The sequence below is a fragment of the Choristoneura fumiferana genome, chromosome 28 (assembly GCF_025370935.1).
Source record: "Choristoneura fumiferana chromosome 28, NRCan_CFum_1, whole genome shotgun sequence".
Taxonomy (NCBI): domain Eukaryota; kingdom Metazoa; phylum Arthropoda; class Insecta; order Lepidoptera; family Tortricidae; genus Choristoneura; species Choristoneura fumiferana.
Window position 1 is genome coordinate 8105552 of NC_133499.1, and position 25000 is coordinate 8130551.

The following is a 25000-nucleotide window of genomic DNA, read 5'->3' on the forward strand; positions in this document are numbered from 1 at the left end:
TTAATAGTTGATCGCTGGCGGTTCACACTGCCGGCGAGAACTCGCTCTTACATCTTTTGTCGCAGCGACAAGAGCTATGAAACTCGCTGAGCAATAAAACTAGCTCAGCGATACTCGCTCAGCGCTGTTAGCTTGGCGGCCGCCCGGCTCGAGCGAGTGGAGCGAGTAATCGCCCGTCGTGCTCGAACACTCGCTTTTCACTGCTCGCCCACTCGTTTCTAGTTACTCGCTCTGCTCGCTTCTCGCTCATCGTCGGCGGTGGGACAAGTGCCTTAACCGAATTCCACGCGGGCGAAGCCGGGGGCAAAAGGTATAATAATAAAAACTAATGACTGTATCGCCTAAATAGCTACAGCTTCGCACTCGACGCGTCATCGTACCCGGATTTACAAGTTATTACAAATTTATTCAAGAGTCATAATGGCTATCGCTGGTGTCAAGAGCGAACGTTAATAACATCTGACATTTTAAGGTCGTTATCTGAAATCAACCAGCTTCTCGTTGATATTTGATAACAGAGTTTTTGCTTAAGTCGCCTAAGATAAGTGGCTTGGTCTGGAGTAAATTTGGATTTGACATCCATCAGTAATTAGATTAAGCATTTTTCTAACCCGTCGTCTCTGTCTGTCTGTAATCAAATCTTGCAAGTTTGCCCAACTTCCAGTAGTCAGATTGACTTGAAATTTGGAATATTTATGTAAATCGCGTGACAATACAATAATCTAGTATCATCCTGGTAGTCCAGCCGGGATCGTCTCCGCAGGACGGAACTCTTCAAAGGTTTATAGCATCCACTTGAAATTTGGTATGCAAATGTAGTTTGGGTGACAATGCAAGTACAGTCAACAAAAAGTGCAGTCAGCTAAAAAAACTTGTATTAAAATGTTTTTTTTTATGGTTAGGTTATTTATTATATTAAACCAAGCTTAAAGCATAATAAATTAAATCATTTAATTTCAAATTTATACAATTAATATGATGCCACACAGAAAGCATCATAGCTCCTAAATGGATGGAACATTTTTTTGTATCGAAATCTAGTTTCATCGAAATAGGTCTTGGAGTCTTGGGGTCTGGGTGTGTTTGTAGGTTTGTCCGTCTTTCACGTCAAAACGGAGCGATGGATCAACGTGATTTTTGGTATAAAGATAGTTTTTGCAGGTGGTAGGACCTTGTGCAAGGTCCGCCCGGATTGCTACCACCATCTTGCTCGTTAATCCAGCCGTGAAGCAGCAGTGCTTGCACTGTTGTGTTTCGGCGTGGAGAGTAAGACAGCCGGTGAAATTACTGGCACGTGTCTGCAATACCCCTGGTGTTGCAGATGTTTGTGGCGGTGGTGATCTCTTCCCATCAGGAGACCCACTTGCTCGTTTGCCATCAAGTCGAAAAAAAAAAAAAGTTTATGGGCCAGAGAGTGACAAAGGCTACTTAGGCGCCATAACCCAATTCCACGCGGGCGAAGCCGCGAGCAAAAGCTGGTTAACTCATAAAAGAAAATGAAACTAAAACGACGAAAAGGTACCCTAAAAACATTGACAATAGAATTAATTTATTTGGAACAAGTTTTTTTCTCGCGTTGGAAAAAACCCAATTTGGGAATCACTGAATTGAATTAAGGTGAAGCTACAGAGACATACATATTTTAAGAATTCTGCTCAGTTATAGGTATACTTCGTTTTTTTAGTATTAGAAAAAGGTTAAACAATTTTGACGAGTCTTTTTATTGAAAAAGGTTATAAAAAATCAGTCACTATTACTTATGATACCAAAAGCATGTAAATGATCATATGTCCTTGCTAATCCATGCTAATATTATAAATGCGAAAGTGTGTGTCTGTGTGTTTGTGTTTGGTGTTGGTTGGTTTATGTTTTTTGAGTATTTTATATGTCCGTAGGATGCCGTAATATCATATCATTTCAAATAATTTTTTAGAAATATAGCTGTATCGCTACCATCGATGTAAATATCATATTGTTGTTGTTGTTGTTTCTTTAAAAAAATATGGCTCTGTCCATTGGAGGACAATTTTGCCAGTGTCTAGTAGTTTTTGCCGTTGTACGGTAAAAAAATTCTAGAAAACGAAATATGAGACGTAATGGTGGATGAACGATGACAGCGCGAATCTCAAAAATATCATATTATTTTGTTACTAATAAATATGTCATGATTTCTATAGGTACTTATACTCTTTGGTCATGCTCCGTCATGGCGACAAAATATAAACAGAACTGGGGTTGTCATGGCGGTTTGTTTACGGTTTGCGCTAGTGTCGCCCCCTGCGCCGAGCGTTGCCTAATATGCCCTATAAAAAGACACTTCAAGATTGCTTACCTTCTTTCTAATGTTAAATAAAACGAAGTATAGTAAATGTGTACCTCCATTTCTTTAAATTTTCCAAGTAGCTACACTATTGAGGTCGTCGGTTGTTGGCAACGACTTCCGTCGGCGTAGAATTCGTTTATTGCTATCCCCCGGGAACGATACAGTTTTCCGGGACAAAAACTATCCTATGTCCTTCCCTGGGTCACAAACTATACTCACCGGCACAAGATTTGGCCCACCCTTCATACAAAATTACCGATTCTGCATACATTTGAGGGCCAGATTTTTTGCCGCACAGTATATCTGTATATCGATTAAATCAAATAATATCATCATCATCATCAGCCCGAAGACATCCACTGCTATACAAAGGCCTCCCCCTTAGAACGCCACAATGAACGACAACTCGCCACTTGCATCCACCGGTTTCCCGCTACTCTCACGATGTCGTCAGTCCACCTGGTGGTAGGCCTGCCAACGCTTCGTCTTCCGGTTCGTGGTCGCCACTCGAGGACTTTTCTCCCCCAACGGTTATCTGTTCGAGCGATGTGGCCCGCCCATTGCCACTTCAATTTGCATATTTTTCCAGCTATGTCAGTGACTTTGGTTCTTCGACGAATCGAAATCAAATAATTATAAACAATAACAAATATCATGGGACACTTGACACCAATTGACCTAGTCCCAAACTAAGCAAAGCTTGTACTACGGATACTAGGCAACGGATAAACATACTTATATAGATAAATACGTACTTAAATACATATTAAACATTCAAGACCCGAGAAAAAACATTCGTATTATTCATACAAATATCTGCCCCGGCCGGGAAACGAACCCGGGACCTCAAGCTTCGTAGTCAGGTTCTCTAACCGCTTGGCCATGAGATCGTCAAAAATATTTTTCTCTTCTAAATAACCCTTAAAGCCCTTTATAAGATTACTTCACGGGTTACATAAGCAGAACAGCTAAAAGTAACACATTGTATAACAGCTTGACAGATTACTTTGACAGTTTTTGACAGTTTGATAAAGCTGCGGCAATGTAATTCGATTTACATAATAATGAAAGTGATACTATATGTCCGTACGGTGCCGGTTGCATGTTGTTTTTATTAAACAAGCAATCACAATTATAAATGCGGAAGTTTGTTAGTAACTTGGTTTGTTTCTTGTTCACTTTTAAACCGCTGAACCAATTTCGATGAAATTCGGTAAGGGGATCATTAGAGTCCCGGGGAAGGACGATAGTTCCCGCGGGATAGCGATAAATGAATTCTACACGGACGAAGTCGCGGGCTACAGCTAGTATATAACATATATTGACAATTTACTGTAAAGCTCGAATTTCGACATATTTGACTTATCTATCGCATTGGGAATACCAGTGATGAGAGATTGAAGTTTTATAATATTATAAATAAATCATCATCCCAGCCTATGTACTAGTATGTACGTCCCACTGCTGGGCACAGAACTCCTCTCAGAATGAGAGGGCTTGGGCCGTAGTTCCCACGCGTGCCCAGTGTGGATTGGGAAGTTCACACACACCATTGAATTGCTTCGCAGGCTTGTGCAGTCCTCACGATCTTTTACTTCACCATAAAGCTCGTGGTAAATTTCAAATGTAATTCTGCACATGAATTTGGAAAAATTCAGAGGTGCGCGTCGGGGTTTGAACCCACGATCCTCTGGTGGCCACCACGGCTTATAAATAAACTAGCTTTGCCGCGGCTTCGGCCGCGTGGAATTCGGTTATCGCGCGCTGTTCCCTCGGGAACTGTGCATTTTTCCGGGATAAAAAGTAGCCTATGTCACTCTCTGGCCCATAAACTATCTTTATCCCAAAAATCACGTCGATCCGTCGCTCCGTTTCGACGTGAAAAACGGACAAACATACAAACACACACACTTTCGCATTTATAATATTAGTATGGATGGATAAATAAATATTGCAAATTAAATAAAAGCTTGTAAAACTGTATAGGCTTATTTTAATTCTTTGAGATCAGTAGCCGTGCAAAAACAAATTAAGCAATGATCAAACACGAGTAGCTTATATGAATAGCTATGTTTTTGTTTATCTAAAATAATTATGTCATCCTTATCTTTATTATTTCCTAGTTAATAACTGGTATTACGTCAAATAACAAGACATTCTGAACTGTGTTAAACGCTCGTTCAACGGATGTCTAAGATTCTGCGGTCAGCGTCAACGGCGTACAGACGCATTATATCATATTTGATAAGGTGTGTGTGATTTGTGTGTGTTCTTACAGTGTGGAGGTGGAGGAACTGCATGAACACGCATATCTTGCATAAACTTAGCTACCATAAGGTCGCGGGTGAGCAAAGAAATTGTTTTAGTTCAATGCAAGTATAATCAGCAAACAAAGCTTCTTCTTCTTCTTGCAGTGCCTCTCCACTACTGGAGGTTGGCTGTCAGCTCCGCATATCTCTCCTTCTCTCGCCAGAGATAACAGTTCTTCCACGCTGGCGATACCGGTCCACTCTCTGATGTTTCGGAGCCACGATTTCTTCCTTCTTCCGACGCGTCTTTTCCCATCAATTTTTCCCATCATTATTGTCTGAAGTAAATGATAACGCTCATGCCTTAATACACAGACACATACTTCTTTCTACGTGTTGTCTATTTGTACTTAATACTATTGTTGTGTTTTGTGTTGTGAATAAATGTATTTCTTTTCTTCTTTCTTTCTTTCCTTTCTACATGTCCTGGATAGGCTACTTTTCTTCTCTTGATGATCAACATGAGTTATCGGGATTTTTGACTCGCCGGAGTACCTCGTCATTCGTGACTCTATGGAGCCAGCTTATGCGTAACATAAGACGTTAAAACCACATTTCCAGTGCCTCCAGTTTTCCGCGTATGTGCTCCTTAATGTTCCACGCCTCTGATCCATAAAAAAGCTTGTACTTTTTTTTTTTACAAAAACTTTTTGGTCGTGTGAACCGTTATGATGTACCGTTGAATAAGCTTACAAACATTAGGTTTTCCAAAAACAGGGATTCAGGGATCCACTTTATCCGTTGCATATTAGTACCGACGGAACCCTACATTGGGATCGGATCAGAAATGAGAAGTTACGTAGAGGATTGAGGGTCACCGACACAGTCAAGCGGATTAGCTCGTTTAAATGGCAACTGGCAGGCCATATAGCATGGAGAACAGATGGCCGTTGGGGCCGAATAGTTCTCAAATGGAGCCCGCGGATCAGCAAGCGTGTAGGACGTCCAAAGCGATGGACGAATGACCTGGCTAAAGCCGCGGGTTCACGGTGGATCCAGGCCGCTTCCAGCCGAAGCAACTGGATGTCTATGGGGGAGGCCTATGTCCAACAGTGGACGTCCTACGGCTGAGATGATGATCATAGACTCAAGGTTTTCAACCGACTTCAGAAAAGGAGGAGGTTCTCAATTTGTCTCTGTTTTTTTTTAGTATATTTGTTACGCGATAAGTCCGCCAATGGTATGGATTCGCCGCTAGGGGCGCTAGTGTAGCGAGAGGTCTCCGAAATGTCAAATGTCACTGTTTTGGGTGAGCGAATAATATGTGAATAATACGCGAATAATATGCGAATAATACCTGAAATTAATTATGGCAAATATGCGTTCCGGGGCAATGAATGTCTGTGTTTTGAGACAGTTTTGTCTTTCGGAAACCTTTGTCCTCCCTTTTTTCCGAACAAAACGGGACTACGCAACACTGTGGCATGCTCGATTTTCTTATGGTACGGTTTAAATGTAAATTTTGTTTTCACGCCAGTAATAACAAACTAACCACTATACTTCAGGCAGGACCTTTGTCTACAGTGGCGCCAACTGGTGAGGGCGAAAACGGTCGTAATGTCACAATAATGCAGAGCCAAAAAAAAGGTAAAAGAAAAAAAAAGGTAAGGTGTGTCAAAATAGGTAATTCCGAAGTAAAATTGTGAATAGGAGTTTATTAAGCTTCAACCTTTAGCAAGAGGTCTCGAAATTTTCGCAGTGTATATTTACATCCTATTTCAAACTTGTTTGGCGACCACTTACGCAACTGTACGGGCTTGAAAGGTTAACAGGGAGAGATTTCTGGAGAGTAAACCGTCAACAAGATTAAAACCCCCAGCTGCCTTAAAAATCCTTTCAATAAAATCTAGTCAAAAATCAAAAAAACCAGACTCGGAAAAAACTTAAAAGAAGCTAACAAGTGTAGTACCTAGTCTAGAATTCTGTTAAGTAACTTGAACTTCAACTAGACTTTAGCCTTGTCTCTTCTTTTTAGTTTATTTTTAATGCAGTCGAGTTTTTTTTTTAATTTATTACTTACTAAAAAGTAGCCTATGTCACTCTCTGGCCCATAAACTATCTCCATGCCAAAAATCACGTCGATCCGTCGCTCCGTTTCGACGTGAAAGACGGATAAACATACACACAAACATATAAACAAGCATACTTTCGCATTTATAATATTAGTATGGATGTGCTGAAAGTATATGAAACAATCATTATGCCAAATATCGATCTTCTGCCGCGAACAATGCGTTTATAAAAACAAATTAATACCAGACGCATGCAAATACGGATATTTTTCTAGATGACTCATTTATTACACAGATTGAATATGACAAAAACTGGTCTTCGTACATATATTTTAAATCTAGTTTTGATGAGAACATCTGTCGCTATTTGTCACTATGTTTATACTCAAAATTGACGAGCTAATGGCCAATTGGTTTGAAATCCTGACAACGAAGCTTGAGGCCCCGGGTTCGAATCCCGGCCGGGGCAGATATTTGTATGAATAATACAAATGTTTGTTCTAGGGACTTGGATGTTCAATGTTATTTAATTAATAAGTATGTTTATCCGTTGCGTAGTATCCATAGTACAAGCTTTGCTTAGTTTGGGACTAGGTCAATTGGTGTGAAGTGTCCCATGATATTTATATATTTATTCATCAATTTTAATTAAATTGGGACCAGTTTTTCATAGGTAATAATGCTTTTTTAACCCCCGACACGTCTGTCTGTGGCATCGTAGCTCTCAAAGGAATGAACCGATTTCGATGCGTTTTTTTAATTGAAAGCAAGTTTCTTTGCAGTGATTCTTATACTTATCCCACTATTCAGGTTTGTAAGGCTGTTTGTTTGTGACTTCTTCACGTCTAAACCGCTGAACTAATTTAGATGAAAGTCGGTTTACATATAGTATGAGTCCCTGGGAAGGACATAGGAAAGTTTTTTTCAAACAATATTACCAAAATGGATATAAAATTCAAATCTATTGTCAAGAAGACATTAAGGTAAGCTAAAAAAAAGGCAAAAGGTAAATTAAGGGTTAGGCTAAGGTGTATTATAAAATTGATCATTATATCATGGACAGGGACATTTGGAAATAATTCCGATCCCTTTAATAGCCAATCTAACCAACAATAAGTTGGAAAACCCCCGACTTTGTCGCTTCAAAGTTCAATATCTCCAAAACGCAGGTATAGGTTGCAGGTGGTAGGACCTTGCGGACTGCTACCACCATCTTGCTCGCTAATCCTGCCGTAAAGTGCTTGCACTGTTGTGTTTCGGCGTGGAGAGTAAGACAGCCGGTGAAATTACTGGCACTTGAGGTATCCCATCTTAGGCCTCTAGGTTGGCAACGCATCTGCAATCCCCCTGGTGTTGCATGTTTATGGGCGGTGGTGATCTCTTACCATCAGGAGACCCACTTGCTCGTTTGCCATCCAGTCGAATAAAAAAAAACGGGCAAACCGCTTTTGACGAAACATGTCTAAGAACCATTGCTTAAAAGCCTAATTTCAAATTAAAAAACGAATTCAAATCGGTTCACCCGTTTAAGAGCTACGGTGCCACAGACAGACACACATAGCTGTCAAACTTATAATACCCCTCTTTTTACGTCGGGGGTTAAAAATAGAGAGTTTTAGGTTTTATCCTAAAGTAATTTATTTTAGGAAACAAATCTAAAACCACACCACGTTAAAATTCTTCGAAGATTTATTTAAAAAAAAACTCAATTCCAAACCGAAATCCAATCAGCTTTATGGTTATGAATTATTCGTATATTACAATTTATACGACAGTATTGCAACAAATCAATTTATGTGTTCGAAAATTATGCAAAACTGTTTTTTATGTCTTCATTTAATCACCGGCCTTGTGGGTGAACTAATTTTTTAATTCAAATTATTTTTTAACGATCGTTAAAGCTAGATTTGGATGATATTTCGATAGAAATTCTGTGAATATTCACTATGTTAGGTCAAAATTCGAGGGAGGTTATATGATCCTATATACCACGATACAATAAACTCTTTACTGAATTTCTTTGCTCACCCGCGACCTTAAAAATATAGGTGGGTACTTAGGGAGTAACAGTGACAACAACCGTACTTTTCGTGTTGCTCTGAAGATGAACGCTGGTTGAGTTCGAAACACGTCAAAAAAAACTCTTCACTGAACACCAACACATAGTAACCAGTGCAGAAAACACATGTATATAGAAATTTTTAAGGTCAGCAATAGGCGGCCTTATCGCTTCAGAGCGATCTCTTCCAGGCAACCTTTACAATAGACAGAAGGAAGGAATACATTTTAGCAGGTGGTGCAATTTACAGTTAGCAATATCAAGAATACAAAACCGGCCAAGAGCGTGTCGGACACGCCCAAAATAGGGCTCCGTAGCCATTACGAAAAAATTAAGTAATATTTTTCTGAGGATTTCGTATTTTATACGGAATCTTCCAAGTTTAGGTACGTATGTTTTATACCTTAGGCTGCTATTTACTCATATACTTCTAATAATTCTCAAGCAAACTTAGCCGTTATAGTTTTCCTTGAAAGTTTGATATACTTACTACCATCCTGAATTTTTTCAAATTTTTCCACCCACCGGTTTAGATTTTAGAGGGGGGACGCTCGATTTTAATGAAAATTTGCATTTTAAAGTTGAATATTTCGCAAACAAATCACTGAATCGAAAAATCATCTTAGCAAACCCCTAATGGATTTAAAATACCTATCCAACGATACTCCACACTAAAGGGTTGGATGAGAAAAAAAAATCACCCCCACTTTTCGTCATGGGAGGTAGTCTAAAAAATTTTTTTGAATTATTTGTTGTACCATTGTGTCGGCATAGTTTACATATATATCCGTGCAAAATGACAGCTTTCTAGCATTGATAGTCCCTGAGCAGAGCCGCGGACGGACGGACAGACAGACATGGCAAAACTATAAGGGTTCCGTTTTTGCCATTTTGGCTCCGGAACCCTAATAAAACTAACCATTTATACAATACACATACACAACAATGCTGATCTGATCCTGGAAGTGCTGCAGGAGCTCGATCAAACGGTAAGTATTAATAATAGTTTAGACTATGAACTGAATATCTGAAAATTCAATATTTCTAGCTTCTACCGGGTCCTCATGGGCTCGCATACTTTTTTTTTTTTTATTCGACTGGATGGCAAACGAGCAAGTGGGTCTCCTGATGGTAAGAGATCACCACCGCCCATAAACATCTGTAACACCAGGGGTATTGCAGATGCGTTGCCAACCTAGAGGCCTAAGATGGAATACCTCAGGTGCCAGTAATTTCACCGGCTGTCTTACTCTCCTCGCCACGCACGCAAGCACTGCTGCTTGCTGCTTCACGGCAGGATTAGCGAGCAAGATGGTGGTAGCAATCCGGGCGGGCCTTGCACAAGGTCCTACCACCTGCACAAATACTTATTGGAAGTCCGAATGTAATATTTGTCAGAACGATCGTTTGTCATAATTCTTTTTTCTCTGAATCAAATAATTGTTCAGAATAAACCTAACCTAACCTAACTTATTGTTTTCTAAAGGATGACCATTTCAAAATTTCAGAAAACTGTAAGGTTTCTGTGGGAAAAAATTATGGCAAACGATGATTCTGACATAAACTACGGTATGACTAGCGAAGAGTATGCGACCATATTTTAAGTCAAGTCCTACCCGTCTCATGTACCTAATGTCTGTACGCTGTGTTAAGGTACATGCATGCATTTACCTTCTCATTAATAATAAATAAATAATAAAATATAACGGGACAATTAACTCCAATTAACCTAGTCCCAAAGTAAGCTTATAGCAAAGCTTGTGTTATGGGTACTAAGCAACGGATAAATATAATTATTTAGATAGATACTTACTTAAATACATATTAAACACCCAAGACCCGAGAACAAACATTCGTATTTTTCATACAAATATCTGCCCCGACACGGGAATCGAACCCGGGACCTCAAGCTTCGTAGTCAGGTTCTCTAACCACTAGGCCATCTGGTCGTCAAAAATTAATTAATATGTGTTTTTTTTTACAAGCAATTAATATTTTTTCTTTCTTTTCTTTCTTTCTTTCTATAAATATAAATAAACTAACTATGACATTCGCGGTAATACGCGCCGTTACCTTATTCTGTATATGTATATCTGCTACTATGCATATAAGGGTCACACAGAAACCAGTCGCGGCATCTCGCTTCTTTCCCAATCGCGTGACCTCAAAGGACGGCCATTAAAACCTTTAAGGCTGAGATGAGTTTTGTAGTTAAATCGAAGGTTTTGAAAGTTAAGAAAAAGCTACAAAAAATAGATTGTATTTACAGAAAAAATTGGTAGCTTCTCCAAGGTTTTGTTTAATTTGTCCTTTTTGTTGTTTTTTTTAACCGCCGACGCAAAAAAGGGGTGTTATAAGTTGGACCGCTGTGTGTCTGCTGTGGCACCGTAGCTCTTAAACGGGTGGACCGATTTGAATGCGTTTTTTTTTATTTGAAATCAGGTTTTCAAGCTATGGTTCTTAGACATGTTTTATCTGTTCAGCCGTTTTTGAGATATTGAACTTTGAAGTGACAATGTCGGGGGTTTTCCTACTTCCTGTTGGTTAGGTTGGGTTATTATAAATAGCACTAACTGTTGTTTTTAACCCTCCATACAAACTAACCAACATTAGACAAGTTGACATATATATTAAAGTTATTCATAATCTGTGAAAATTTCAACTCTCTAGCTAGCCTGGTGACAGATGGACATACGGACGGACGGACAGCGAAGTTCTTAGTAACGGGTTTCCGTTTTTACCCTTTAGGTACGGAACATTAAAAATCACACTGAAATTGTGAATTACGAACCTAAATGTCACAAAAGAAAGATTATCAACATTGAAAAAGAATTCAAAAGAAGCTTCAGGTTCTACCAACTGGACCACTGGGTACCTAATCCAACAACCCAACCGGAAACTTTAATCGCTTACATACGCTAATTCGGCGTACAACAGGGGGGCTACTACGAAATTCGTATCGTACCGTCCCTCTCACTCTCGTATTCCTACTAATATTATAAATGTGAAAGTTTGCGAGTGAGTGAGTGAGTGAGTGAGTATGTTTGTTACTTCTTCACGCTGAAACGGCTTTACAGATTTGGATGAAATTTGGCAGAAAGTTAGCTTATAACCTGGGTTAAAACATAGCATACTTTTTATCCCGATATTCCCACGGGATAGTGATAAATCTCGAACTAATAACCGCTGGGCTTAGAGTCATGAAATTTGGTATGTAGGTAGCTCAACGTCTGGAATAACACATAGGCTCAATCTCGTAATAACAACCGCTGGGTTGAGAGTCATGAAATTTGGCATGGGTGTTTAAATTTAACGTCAATGAAAACCACGGTGTAATTTTAGGAAATTCCCACGAGAATTTAATAAAATCCCGGAATTCCAATTCAACTGCTGTATCTAATGATTTACGCGTGCGAAGCCGCGGGTAAACGCTAGAATATAATATTAGCGTCAACATTTCGTCCGCCAGTTGAGCAAGTCCAAATGTACTTTGTATATATTAGTTTGGTTTAATGACAATACTGAGAGCAAATACTGTTTTAGCAGTAAAATATTTTATGACAAATAAAAATTATGACAAACGATATGTTCAGCGTTTAAATTTTATGACAACTGATATTGTAACCCGCTGAACACGGGTCTTTAGATAAATGTCAAAGATTGCTACATGATTCTAAAACACGCATACCAGTATGTTTGTATGTTTAATTCTAAACGATTTAGATAAAATAAAAAATCTGCAAACAAAGATTGGTTTTTTGGAATCTTTTTGTATTTTTTATTTCAATTCCAAATTTTTTGTTAACTTTACGTTCATCCCGTAAAACCCATATCGAAAATACAAACTGAAACATAGATGCATAGAAAAACCAGAAAAATAATACCAGTGCTGGGAATCGAAACCAGCTCCTCGTCTCGTCAGGTCTAGGTTTCAGTTTGTATTTTCGATAAATCTGCAAACGTCAGGGGGATTACAGCGACATTTGAAAATCGAAGTTCGTATCGCACCGTCCCTCTCGCTCTTGTACTAAATAATACAAGCGGCAACGGGACGGCAAGACATGAAGTTTAAATTTTGCACTTCGTAGTAAAGGACCAGCAGGGCTACTACGAAACTCGAAACTCGAAGTTCGTGTCGTGCGGTCCCTCTGACACTTATACTATTAAATACGAGACCGAGAGGGACGGTACGATACGAACTTCGAGTTTTGAGTTTCGTAGTAGCCCTGCTGTTCTGTCAGCCACGACTTTACTACCAGCGCTTTCGGAAAGAAGCGCCGCAAGAAACTTGGAAAAATGACATTTTTCACGACACTGCTCGAAAATGTGGCCATAGATAACCTAAATCGTACATAAAAAACACGACAACAATGTAACACATTACGGTAACAGGTCGTATCTATATATGTGTTTCATAGTACGATACGACTTTTTAGAATATACCTATTTCAGAATTTTATTTCCGGCATGCTGAAACGACAATCGGACCAATCAAAAGTACCTACCTAACCGTCTGCTGCATGTGAAATTAAATTGACCAATGAGAAAGCGTCATTCAGGACTTCGGGTCGGCCTTCAAACTAACTCGTTCATCTATTGCTTACTTTCCAGCCTCTACAACAATGACAACAACAAAACACCTAACTAACTTAGAACAGTTGACAACCAATCATTGTCAACTCAAAGTTCATTATCTTTATCTTTAACTTTTTTTAAAAAGAGGGACCGCACGACACGAACTTCGAGTTTCGAGTTACGCAGTAGCCCTGCTGATTCAAATTGAAAATACAAACTGAAATATAGATGCACAGAAAAAACAGAAAAATAAGACCATCACTGGGATTCCATTTGGATTTCAATTTAGGTTTTACGGGATGACCGTAAAAGTAAAAATTTGGAATTGAAATAAAAAATACAAAAGATTCCAAAAACAATCTTAACCTGCTGATTCAATAAATTATATTTGTTTACACTCCATTTTAACTAACGCTAACATAAAGTAAATTGCTGCTGTTTGCCACAACAGTGGCCATCTTTAATTTTACCGCATTGCCAATAGAGGTGACAGCACGGAGTCATCCATTCCATTGTAAAGGTTGCCTGGAAGAGATCGCTCTGAAGCGATAAGGGCGCCTATTGCTTACCTCAGAAAGTCTCTGTGTATATACCTGGTTTTCTGTACTGCTTACTGTGTTGGTGTGCAAAAAAGAGTTATTGTATTGTATTGTATTGTCATCTATTGGATATTACCGTGTTGAGTACTAGGACTTTTAACTTATACAATACAGCGTGTGACATCGATAAGAGCATAAATTTTAATTATCGATAGCTTTGACTATCGAGAACCGTTTTATAGAAAAAAATATAACAATTACCTTTACTAATGGAGTTATTTTTTTTTCTCGAGCAGCAATGTAGCAAACATTTATTTGTCAGTCGTTAGCTTAGTTTCCGATTCATTGCGTGCCGAATTAATTTGTATTAAAAAAAAAAGATTTTTTATAAAACTAGAAATATAAAAATATATTATTAGTGTACATAATCAATAGGTGGGACTTCCTGTTAAGTATAAAATACTTGTATTAGGACGCCCCGCTCCTCCATTGCAACAAATTGCCATATTTATACAGAAAAAATGTGTGTGTGTGTGTGTGTGTGTGTTTTTATGTGTATATTAATTTACGTTAATTAGGGCTTATACTTCCAGCCCTTAAAATATATGTTCTTATGGAAGTCACACGTTGTATAACTATATCTTTTAACATTGTACATAAATTATAATTTTGCTGGTTTCTCTCAATTTTCCTTAAAGCGAATGACCGACTTACGAACAATTCACAAATTAACATATGAATAAAAATATTTGTCAGCTAAGTGTTTATTTTAACTGTCTGGTAGGCATGGCCAGCTAAATTATGCACATGTTGAGATATAGCAAATAATCTTGTCAAATATATAATATACAAAGAATACATATTCGTGCTTGACAATGTACTATTTTAAAACGATAAACACTAACTATAACTTTCTACTTGAAACCTACTAACCTAACCATATAAGTTTCATTTTTAATACAAGTTTTTTTGCTGACTGTACTTTCATTGTCATCCAAACTACATTTGCATACAAAATTCCAAGTCGACGCTATTAACCGTTGAAGAGTTCCGTCCTGCGGAGACGATCCTGGCTGGACTACCAGGATGTCACTACCAGATTATTGTATTGTCACGCAATTTACATTAGTTGAAAATTGCATAGTAACGAATTCTACGCAGACGGAGTCACGGGCAAAAGGCTAGTACAATATATATTTTTTACCATCGAATTTCAATGTCTGTCCACTTGTATAGTATTAGTAATCAGATAATCATTACCAACCACACATCCCTGTATTATTATTCACGTCTTAAATCGAGTTTAGCTGTATCGAGTTTTTTATATTTTGAATCTTAGTCATGTTACTGTATTAGTTTATTATTATTTTGTAATTTTTTTCTTTAATTGTATACTGTAGTTTTTAAGTGTTTATTTGTAATTATTTCATTTTGAACAAATGATTTTCTGCCAAGTTTCTTGCGGCGCATTCTACTTGGCAATGATGGTCATTCCGAAATCGCGGGTAGTTTAAAAAATGACGTGTGAAAGTGCCCATTGCGGCCTATTTACTTAATAAATTATTTGAATTTGAATTTATTTTAGATCACAAGAATCCATATCATCATAAGATTATAAAATGTTATTATTACATTAAATTGAAATTGAATAAAAAAAATATATTATAGTGCAGGAATTTTTAACAGCCTGTATAAGTAAATTTTGCATAAGTATAATGTTTCATTATGTTATGATCCTTTATGCGTGAGTCCTCTGCCACATCCGTTATGACGTCACGGTTGCATAACGACTCCGAAACGATTCGTGCTGATAATCGATCGTAAGAATCGATTTAAAAAATCGATCTGTGTCACGCGCTTGCAATTCTGTTGTTAGAAATATGTCCTTGTTTTAATCCTACTAATATCATAAATGCGAAAGTTTGTATGTGTGTATGTTTGTTCATCGTTCGTGCTAAAACGGCTGGACGGATTTGGATGAAATTTGATATCATCATCCCAGCCTATATACCCACTGCAGGGCCAGTACAGCCTGCGGATTGGGAACTTGACACACACCGTTGAATTGCTTCGCAGGATTGTTGTGCAGGTTTCCTCACGATGTTTTCCTTCACCGTAAAGCTCGTGGTAAATTTCAAATGTCTTCACACAATACGATTATTCGACTGGATAGGTCTCCTGATGGTTGTAATTGCAGATGATATACTCTTATATTATTATTTATATTATTTGTAATTTGATATACAGCAGGACAATTGAGGCTACTTTTAATTCCGACATTCTCTTCATTGAAATCCGTCCAGCCGGTTTAGTGCGAAGGAGTAAATAGCCAAACCAACAAAAACTTGGAAACCCCCGACATTGTCACTTCAAAGTTCAATATCTCAAAAACGGCTGAACCGATTTTGATGAAACATATCTGAGAACCATTGCTAGAAAAGGTAACCCGTTTTAGAGCTACGCTGCCACACACAGACACACAGCAGTCAAACTTATAACACCCCTCTTTTTGCGTCGGGGGTTAAAAACAAACACACACTCAGAAATTTTCACATTTATAATATTAGTAGGTTTGTTATTATATAGTTTGTTAACCGCAATTAAAAGATGAAAACCCTATATACAGGGGGTGTTCAATCCGTTGCGTAATTGTCATATATTTTTATTTTATAACTAGCTTTAGCATGCGACTCCGCCCGCGTGGTATTCGGTTTAGCGCGCGCTATTCCCTCGGGAACTATGCATTTTTCCAGGATAAAAAGTAGCCTATGTCACTCTCTGGCCCATAAACTATCTCTACGCCAAAAATCACGTCGATCCGTGGCTCCGTTTCGACGTAAAAGACGGACAAACATACACACAAACACAATTTTTCGCATTTATAATATTATAAGTATATAAGTACTTATATGGATTGTAACCGATTTTACTGCCTTATATTTTGGTGTATGTTTGACATTTAAGATAACTAAATAAACAAAGTTACCAAGAACGTCCTCACATTCCTACAGCGATTCACATAATTATCATTCGCATAAATTATAATAATTGGTATAAGTATATTAAGTCAAGATTACATGTTATGAATATTTATAAAGTGAAGTAAAAATTTTAATAGGTATTTATACATTTTGTATATACTTATAAACAAGGTGTTAATTATTAAAACTGAAGCCATGGGACTCCCTAACTGTCTTTTTTATTGTAAAAATACTTCAATTATTTCAACAAATATTTGTATGTACTTATGTATTGCTAATTAATAAATTATATTTGATTTCTACTTCTACGCTCGTAATTTGTACTTATTACTTTGCCGTTTTTTATAACCTGAGATATTACCTATATTATATTTAAACAAATAATTTGATATAAAAAATAAGAAAAATCATATATATTTTTTTTGTTTTATTTTTGTGAATATTTATTTATTTATTAAATTTGTCTCCAGCATAACCTGTGCAACTGTCAATTAGTTTTAAACCTTCATTTTTAACCCCCAACGCAAAATGTCTGTCTGTCTGTGGCACCGTAGCTTTTAAACGGGAGGACCGATTTGAATGCGGTTTTTTTTTATTTGAAAGAAGGTTTTCTTTCTCAAATGTGACCAGTATGATAGTCAAGAAGTTCCTCATAACCGTCTGAGTTTTTCTCCAATCTTCTTCAAAACATAAACTTATTAAATGTTTTATACTTAACAAGCTTTTGCCCGAGGCTTCGCCCGCATGGTATTCGGTTATCGCGCGCTGTTCCCCCAGGAACTGCATTTTTCCGGGATAAAAAGTAGCCTATGTCACTCTCTAGCCCATAAACTATCTCTATGCCAAAAATCTCGTCAATCCGTCGCTTCATTTCGACGTGAAAGACGGACAAACATACAAACACACACACTTTATTTTTATAATATTAGTATGGATTTAAAGTTTTTTAATAATTATTATTACCATCAGCTAAATAAGTGGTCTATCAATTTTAAACAAGTTTCTATCAAATGAATATGTCGCTAAAGTCGAACTTTCAAGTTGACAGACACGTCTATTGGCATTATTGTTTTGTGTCATGCAAACGATTATCAACTTTAGAGTTAGAGTAGACCACATGTTTGGCTGATGGTACCTAATTTGGTAGAGTTAGAATATTATACAGGCTGGGGTGATGAGGATGATATACAGGGTGGAAAGTTGAGATGGGGCAACAAGGGCAGCGACTAGATCCCTTGCTGCTACGCGAAAATGCTCTTAGGAGACCTTTACTAACTTTTTGAGTGATGACAATCGACATTCACAGATTTTTGATAAAATGTACAGTCAGCGAGAAAATCGACAGATATGACTTTTTTTTTAATGCCAATTGGTCCCATTTCTATCAAGGATTAAAACAACACTTTGAGATCAACTAAGGTTAGGGTACTTATTTGCAAAGTGAAACTTTGACTAAGCAGATCTATAAGACGAATGAATGGGAACGTTGGGAGAGGAAGGCCTAGACGAACGTACCACGATCAAATCGGGGACGTTCTGAAGAAAGGTCGGGTCAGGAGTACTCTAAACCGACGTGCATGCATGAAAAGATTGATGAATGTAGAGGAAGCGAGAGTTGTATGCATAGCTGGGCACCGTTAATCAAATGGTTAACTTCGTTAATCGCTAATCCGCTATTAAAAAAGTTAACTTCGTTAAACGTTAAAGCGTTACAATTCGGAGGATTTAACGCAAGTTAACGTCAATCGTTAATCCGTTAACATTCGATAAAAATGCATTTTCATATAGTTGAGAAAGAAAAACACGTGAGCGATACCATCTCCATTTAGTAGAATACTCAAAGGGCGCGGCGGGTGCGTGCGGTATCTTTGGTAAATTGTAGGCACCAAATTAACGATTAACGGACTTAGGGACATTTAACGGAAGTTAACGAGTCCGTTAACATTTCTTGAAGTTAACTTAAAAGTTAATCCGTTAGTCGAAATGTTAACTTCGTTAATTAACGATTAACGGATTAACGAGTTAATGCCCAGCTATGGTTGTATGCCAGGATCGTAGCTAGTGGAAGGACGTAGTCTCTGCCTACCCCGTTGGGAAAGAGGCGTGATTTTATGTATGTACCTATGTATGTAACTTTCGCATGTTGTTTTTTTACGAATATGAATCCTTTATGCTTAAACAAAATTAAACAGTATGCAGACAACTACTGAATATTTTAACTAAAGAGTGTCTTAACCCAGTATTGCTGCCCCATGTCAACTTTCCACCCTGTATTTCGAATATTGGCAGCACACGTCTCGTTAGCAAATATTTGTTACGAACATCATTAAGTTTACATAGGCCCAAGTGTTTTAGCACTTAGAATTAGTCTTGCTGTTGGGTAATACCATTGAGAGGATGTTACAAGAGGCCGCGCGCGGAATTATGTTTATTTCGTTAATTTACTCACAAAAAACTATACTCACATCTCATGCTCGTAAAGTCCGTGTTTATGCTGGATCTAGGCGACATAAAATGACTTTTTATGCTTTAGGCACTTGTCTCACCGCCAGCGAGGAAACGATTGGCTATCGACTATTTTCTCGCTCAAGAAACGAACAAAAGATATAAGATCCTGTGTGAGTAAAAGAGACACATATGTTAATAGTTGATCGCTGGCTGTTCACACTGTCGGCGAGAACTCGCTCTTACATCTTTTGTCGCAGCGACAAGAGCTATAAAACTCGTTGAGCTATAGATACTCGCTCAGCGATGTCAGCTTGGCGGCCGCCCCGCACGAGCGAGTCGAGTGGAGCGAGTAATCGCCCGTCGCACGCGAACACTCGCTTACAGCCGAGCGACAAAACTACACTCGCTTCTCGCTGCTCGCCCACTCGTTTCTAGTTACTCGCTCTACTCGCTTCTCGCTCATCGTCGGCGGTGGGACAAGTGCCTTAGTGCATAAAGCAAAATCCACGTCTAAGATTAAGGTAATCAGGTATCAACAGCTACAAACGAAAAAGTTTCTATATATTAAAAACGCAGCGTAGGACGTCCACCAACAAGATGGACGGATGACCTGGTTAAAGCCGCAGGTTTATGGTGGATGCAGTCCGCTGCCAACCGAAGCAACTGGAGGTCTGTGGGGGAGGCCTATGTCCAACAGTGGACGTCCTACGGCTGAGATGATGATGATGATGATAATGATGATATTAAAAAAAGTGTAACAGTAAAAATCAATCAAACTAAAAAAATAGTAGGTAAGGGAACAATTGTTTCCACTGTTGCTATTTCATTTCCTCTCAATTGATTAAACCCATTTTCTCCTCGACGTGTCTATCCACCCTCGCCGTACAGGCTCGGGTGGCTATATGAACACCTCGGGTAAAATGGCTCGTTTTATGCTCTCGGTGTGCAATCTACTATTCCATACATTTTGAAGCATAACGATAGATCTTTGAACATGGAACTACCGTTTTTAATGATAATGAAATAAACCCAAGCTCCTCGAGCGTTGCTGCTAGAGGAAAAGCTCGATTTAAGACGTGAGTTATCCGGATTTATTAACCCCCAACGCAAAAAGAGGGGTGTTATAAGTTTAACCGCTATGTGTGTCTGTCTGTGGCATAAATATTTAAGGGGAGCTCCCATACAACAAACGTGATTTATTGGCGTTTTTTGCTCGATATTAATAACGGCAACTGGTAGACGCTTGAAATATTCATAGAATATTTAGTCGTATATTCACTTTAACACCAGCACCTTAAAGACCAGCACTGGGAATCGAACCCAGGTCCTCGGTACCGAGCTGCTCTTATTTTTCTGGTTTTTCTGTGCATCTATATTTCAGTTTGTATTTTCAATTTAGGTTTTACGGGATGACCGTAAAAGTAAAAATTTGGAATTGAAATAAAAAATACAAAAAGATTCCAAAAAACCAATCTTAATTAAAGTTAAATAAAATAAATATTTAAGGGGGCTGCCATACAACAAACTTTTTTTTTGCTAATGTCTAATGTTGTATAGATAGATAGTGGTACGGGACTCGCACTTGGACGGTTTTAAAATGTTGCAAACAATAAGTATTGAATGATTTACTAAGCATGGTCACTCTGCAATTAAAAGTGTGAGGGTTTACTTAAATATGTTTCTAAACGACCAGATGGCCTAGTGGTTAGAGAACCTGACTACGAAGCTTGAGGTCCCGGGTTCGATTCCCGTGTCGGGGCAGATATTTGTATGAAAAATACGAATGTTTGTTCTCGGGTCTTGGGTGTTTAATATGTATTTAAGTATGTATATATCTATATAATATTTATCCGTTGCTTAGTAACCATAACACAAGCTTTGCTAAGCTTACTTTGGGACTAGGTCAATTGGTGTGAATTGTCCCGTGATATTTATTTATTTATTATTTATTATAAATGATTCATGATTACTGAGGGGGTAGCGTTGGTCTTCACTTCCCCCCACTTCCCCCGAATCGCTCTGAATACTTTTCCCCATCGATTTCATTGCACAATACGGTATTTGACTATTTTTTATATGTATCATAAATTAAAACTTTACAATGCCTGTTATCGAATAGAGAAACAAATTTTAAGCTACCTTTACAAATAATAAAGTTATAAAGGTTTGAAATCCAAGATTAGACAGAGAAAGACATACTGGCATGTGACGTCACACGCTAGTAGCGCCATACTTGCTGCATAGAGAAAAGCGTTTGAGAAAGAGACAGGTATATAGATTTTTCAAAAAATCACTTTAAATCCAATTTTCAACTGATTTATGTTTTCTCTTCGCTAAACACTTTCTGTATACCTATATTTTCATAATAATATATAAGCAGGTTTTGCAGGTGGTAGGACCTTGTGCAAGGTCCGCCCGGATTGCTACCACCATCTTGCTCGCTAATCCTGCCGTGAAGCAGCAGTGCTTACACTGTTGTGTTTCGGCGTGGAGAGTAAGACAGCCGGTGAAATTACTGGCACGTGAGGTATCCCATCTTAGGCCTCTAGGTTGGCAACGCGTCTGAAATACCCCTGGTGTTGCAGATGTTTATGGGCGGTGGTGATCTCTTACCATCAGGAGACCCATTTGCTAGTTTGCCATCCAGTCAAATAAAAAAAAAAAAAAAAAAAAAAAAACATGGCAAATTCAGGAGTAGTCAAATACCGTATTAATCAAAACAGTACTTTTATGGAATCCTAAAAAGATTTTTTTACAAAATAAGTCCGTTCTCAATACGCTGTTAGCCAAAAGGTGTTAAATTAGAAAACCGCAGTTTGCGTCATATGTGTTGTATAACTATGTCATATATATCTTTTTGTTGTTTCAGAGTCAGAGATACTAAATATGAACAAATATGGCCTAATGATTTGACCCATATGTTGGTCAAATCATTTTTTTTTAGAAAAACCTATCAAGTGCGATTCGAACTTACGCACTGACTGTACAATCACCTGAATTCATAATAATATAGGTAGTGCCACGAGAGTTGAAGTGAATGGGGTCCATCGGCTCGCGTACTTATTGTAAGTCCGAATGTAATGTTTGTCAGAATGATCGTTTGTTAGAACTCTTTTTTCTCCGAATCTAATATTTGTTCAGAATTGTTATAAAACAAACCTAACCTAACCTATAGTTTTCTATAGGACGACCATTTAAAAATTACAGAAAAAATAAGGTTTCAGTGGGAAAAAAAATATGACAAATGATTGAAAATACAAACTGAAACACTGGGTTTCCCAGTGATGGTCTTATTTTTCTGTTTTTTCTGTGCATCTATATTTCAGTTTGTATTTTCAATTTAGGTTTTACGGGATGACCGTAAAAGTAAAAATTTGGAATTGAAATAAAAAATACAAAAAGATTCCAAAAAAACCAATAAAAATGATGTTTCGAACAAAAATTATTGTATGACTAGCGAAGAGTATGCGAACTTTGGCGCTCCCGTTCTACAGGCCCTAGAAAGAGTCGAATCAGATATTTATGTAAACTTTGTTTTGTCAGATATTGATGTTAGTGACTGTACGTACAAAGTAGGTATCTATGAATACCAAGTGTTAGCAGAGCCCTAAGCAAAATGAATGCAGCGTGGGCTCATTTTAAAATTAAGATTTTTCAGACTTTATTTCTTGCTTGTGCTAAGAACAGGAAAATATGAAAGGGAAATTTCAAGTTTTTAGGACAATTTGTATGGAAACACCTTTTTAATGACTGTATCTTTTGATTGTGTGGACTTATGTAGACATTTTTTTCACTACTTTATGTTTGCGTATGTCCACAAATAGGAGACTAGATTAAATATGTTATTACTTATGATCGTAAGACATTATTTATAAAATTAAAAAAATTGCCGATACCGTCGTGAACGCATCATTGAACAAGATCTTCAGCAAACACCGAAACTAATCGGACCGCTCCTGACTTCCAATCGTGAGTAGTATTGTAACTAAGGGACCCCATACATCCCTGTATTTTTATTATTATTATTTTTTGTATTTTTTTTCTTTAATTGTATAATATAGTTTTAAGTATTTTATTTGTAATTATATTATTATGAAAAAATGACTTTCTGTCAAGTTTCTTGCGGCGCATTCTTCTTGGCAATGATGGTCTTTCCGAAAGCGCTGGTAGTTTAAAAAATGACGTGTAAAAGTGCCCATTGCGGCCTATTTACTGAATAAATCATTTGAATTTGAATTTGAAGTTGAGTGAGCATTTTTTTAGTTTTGTAGATTAAAATTTAAAAAAAGTAAAATAATAAGTAGAAATAACCTCAGTTTTTTTTTAAATATTGGACTGTTGTCATCACTTGTTTATATAGTTTTATTAATTGATAATATACGAATGAAATTATTTATTTAACTAATAATTAAACAAATGCCAAATGTGCTCAAAGCACTTAAAAAAATTTTTTTTTATAAAACTTATTTTATTCACTTGTACTGTGTTCCACTGCTGGGCCCTTTTTTCATCCACTCATCTCCACTTTCAGTTAAATCTTATTAACTTATCTACTATCTCATCATAATATAAATTAAATTTAACAGCCCTAAAATTATTTTACAAATTATTCCATTCCCAATTTCTTAGCTCAAGTTGTAACCGAATCTGTCAAAAAAAAACTCAAGTCTAGAAACTTAAAATAAACTTACCAGCGTAAAAAAAACAAACACGTCCACTAAACTCCGTCCACCGCACTACACTGAATATTAAATCGAGATGCGTCTTTATATAAAAAAAAACTTTTTCGCGCGCACTGTACAGTCTTTGTCGTATGGTAGCTGAGAAATAACAAGTCGAAATGCTGTGTCGCGTGTTTATATAAGCGGTTGTATGGGTTGTATGGCGAGCGCCCCTGGGTAAAGGGGAGGTTCTAGGATAAAAAAATGGAGGGGGGGTTGATATAGGGTATATGCATTTTAGAGAAAGAAGGATGAAACACCGGCCAAGAGCGTGTCGGGCACGCCCAAGACAGGGTTCCGTGGCCATTACGAGAAATCTAGTTATAATTTTCTAAGGAATTCGTATTGTGTAACGCAATTTTCCAAGTTCAGGTATTTTATACCTCAGACCGCTGTTTACTCTTAAATTACTAATAATTCTCAAGCAATCTTGGCCGCTATAATTTTCCTTGTAAATTTGATACATTTACTACCATTTTGAATTTTTTTGAAATTTTTCCGCCCAACCGTTTAGAATTTAGAGGGGGGGACGCTCGATTTTAATGAAAATTTGCACTTTAAAGTTTTAAAGTTGATGAAATCACTGAATCGAAAAATTGTCGTAGCAAACCCCTAATGGTTTTAAAAGACCTATCCAACGATACCCCACACTATAGGGTTGGATAATAAAAAAAATCACCCCCACTTTACGACTATGGGAGGTACCCTAAAAAAAATTTTTTTTGAAATTTTTTATCGTGCCATTTTGTCGGCATAGTTAACATATATATTCGTGCGCCCTGGTATCTCAAAATATTGCAAGTTAAATTAGATTCACTTCTAGTTTTCGGATTGACTTGTAATATTTGGCATACTTACTTATGTAAATCTGGTGACAATGCAATAATCTGACAGTGGCGTCCTGGTCGTCCGGCCAGGATCGTCTCCACAGGATGGAACTCCTCAACGGTTAATGGCATCGAATTGATATTTTACGGATGTGTTGTTTAGACGACAATGTAACGAAAAGTCAGCAAAGAAGTTTGTAAGTATT

The 25000-nt window shown here is 37.5% G+C and overlaps 1 protein-coding gene across 1 annotated transcript in view; it reads right to left on the reverse strand.

The window, feature by feature from the left end:
• LOC141443769 (uncharacterized) overlaps nt 1-24074 on the reverse strand; it is a 138196-nt gene extending 114122 nt beyond the window's left edge. The window contains 1 exon segment of the mRNA XM_074109117.1: nt 23938-24074. The gene's annotated coding sequence lies outside the window, so the exon portion shown is untranslated.
• Between the last annotated feature and the right edge of the window lie 926 nt (nt 24075-25000).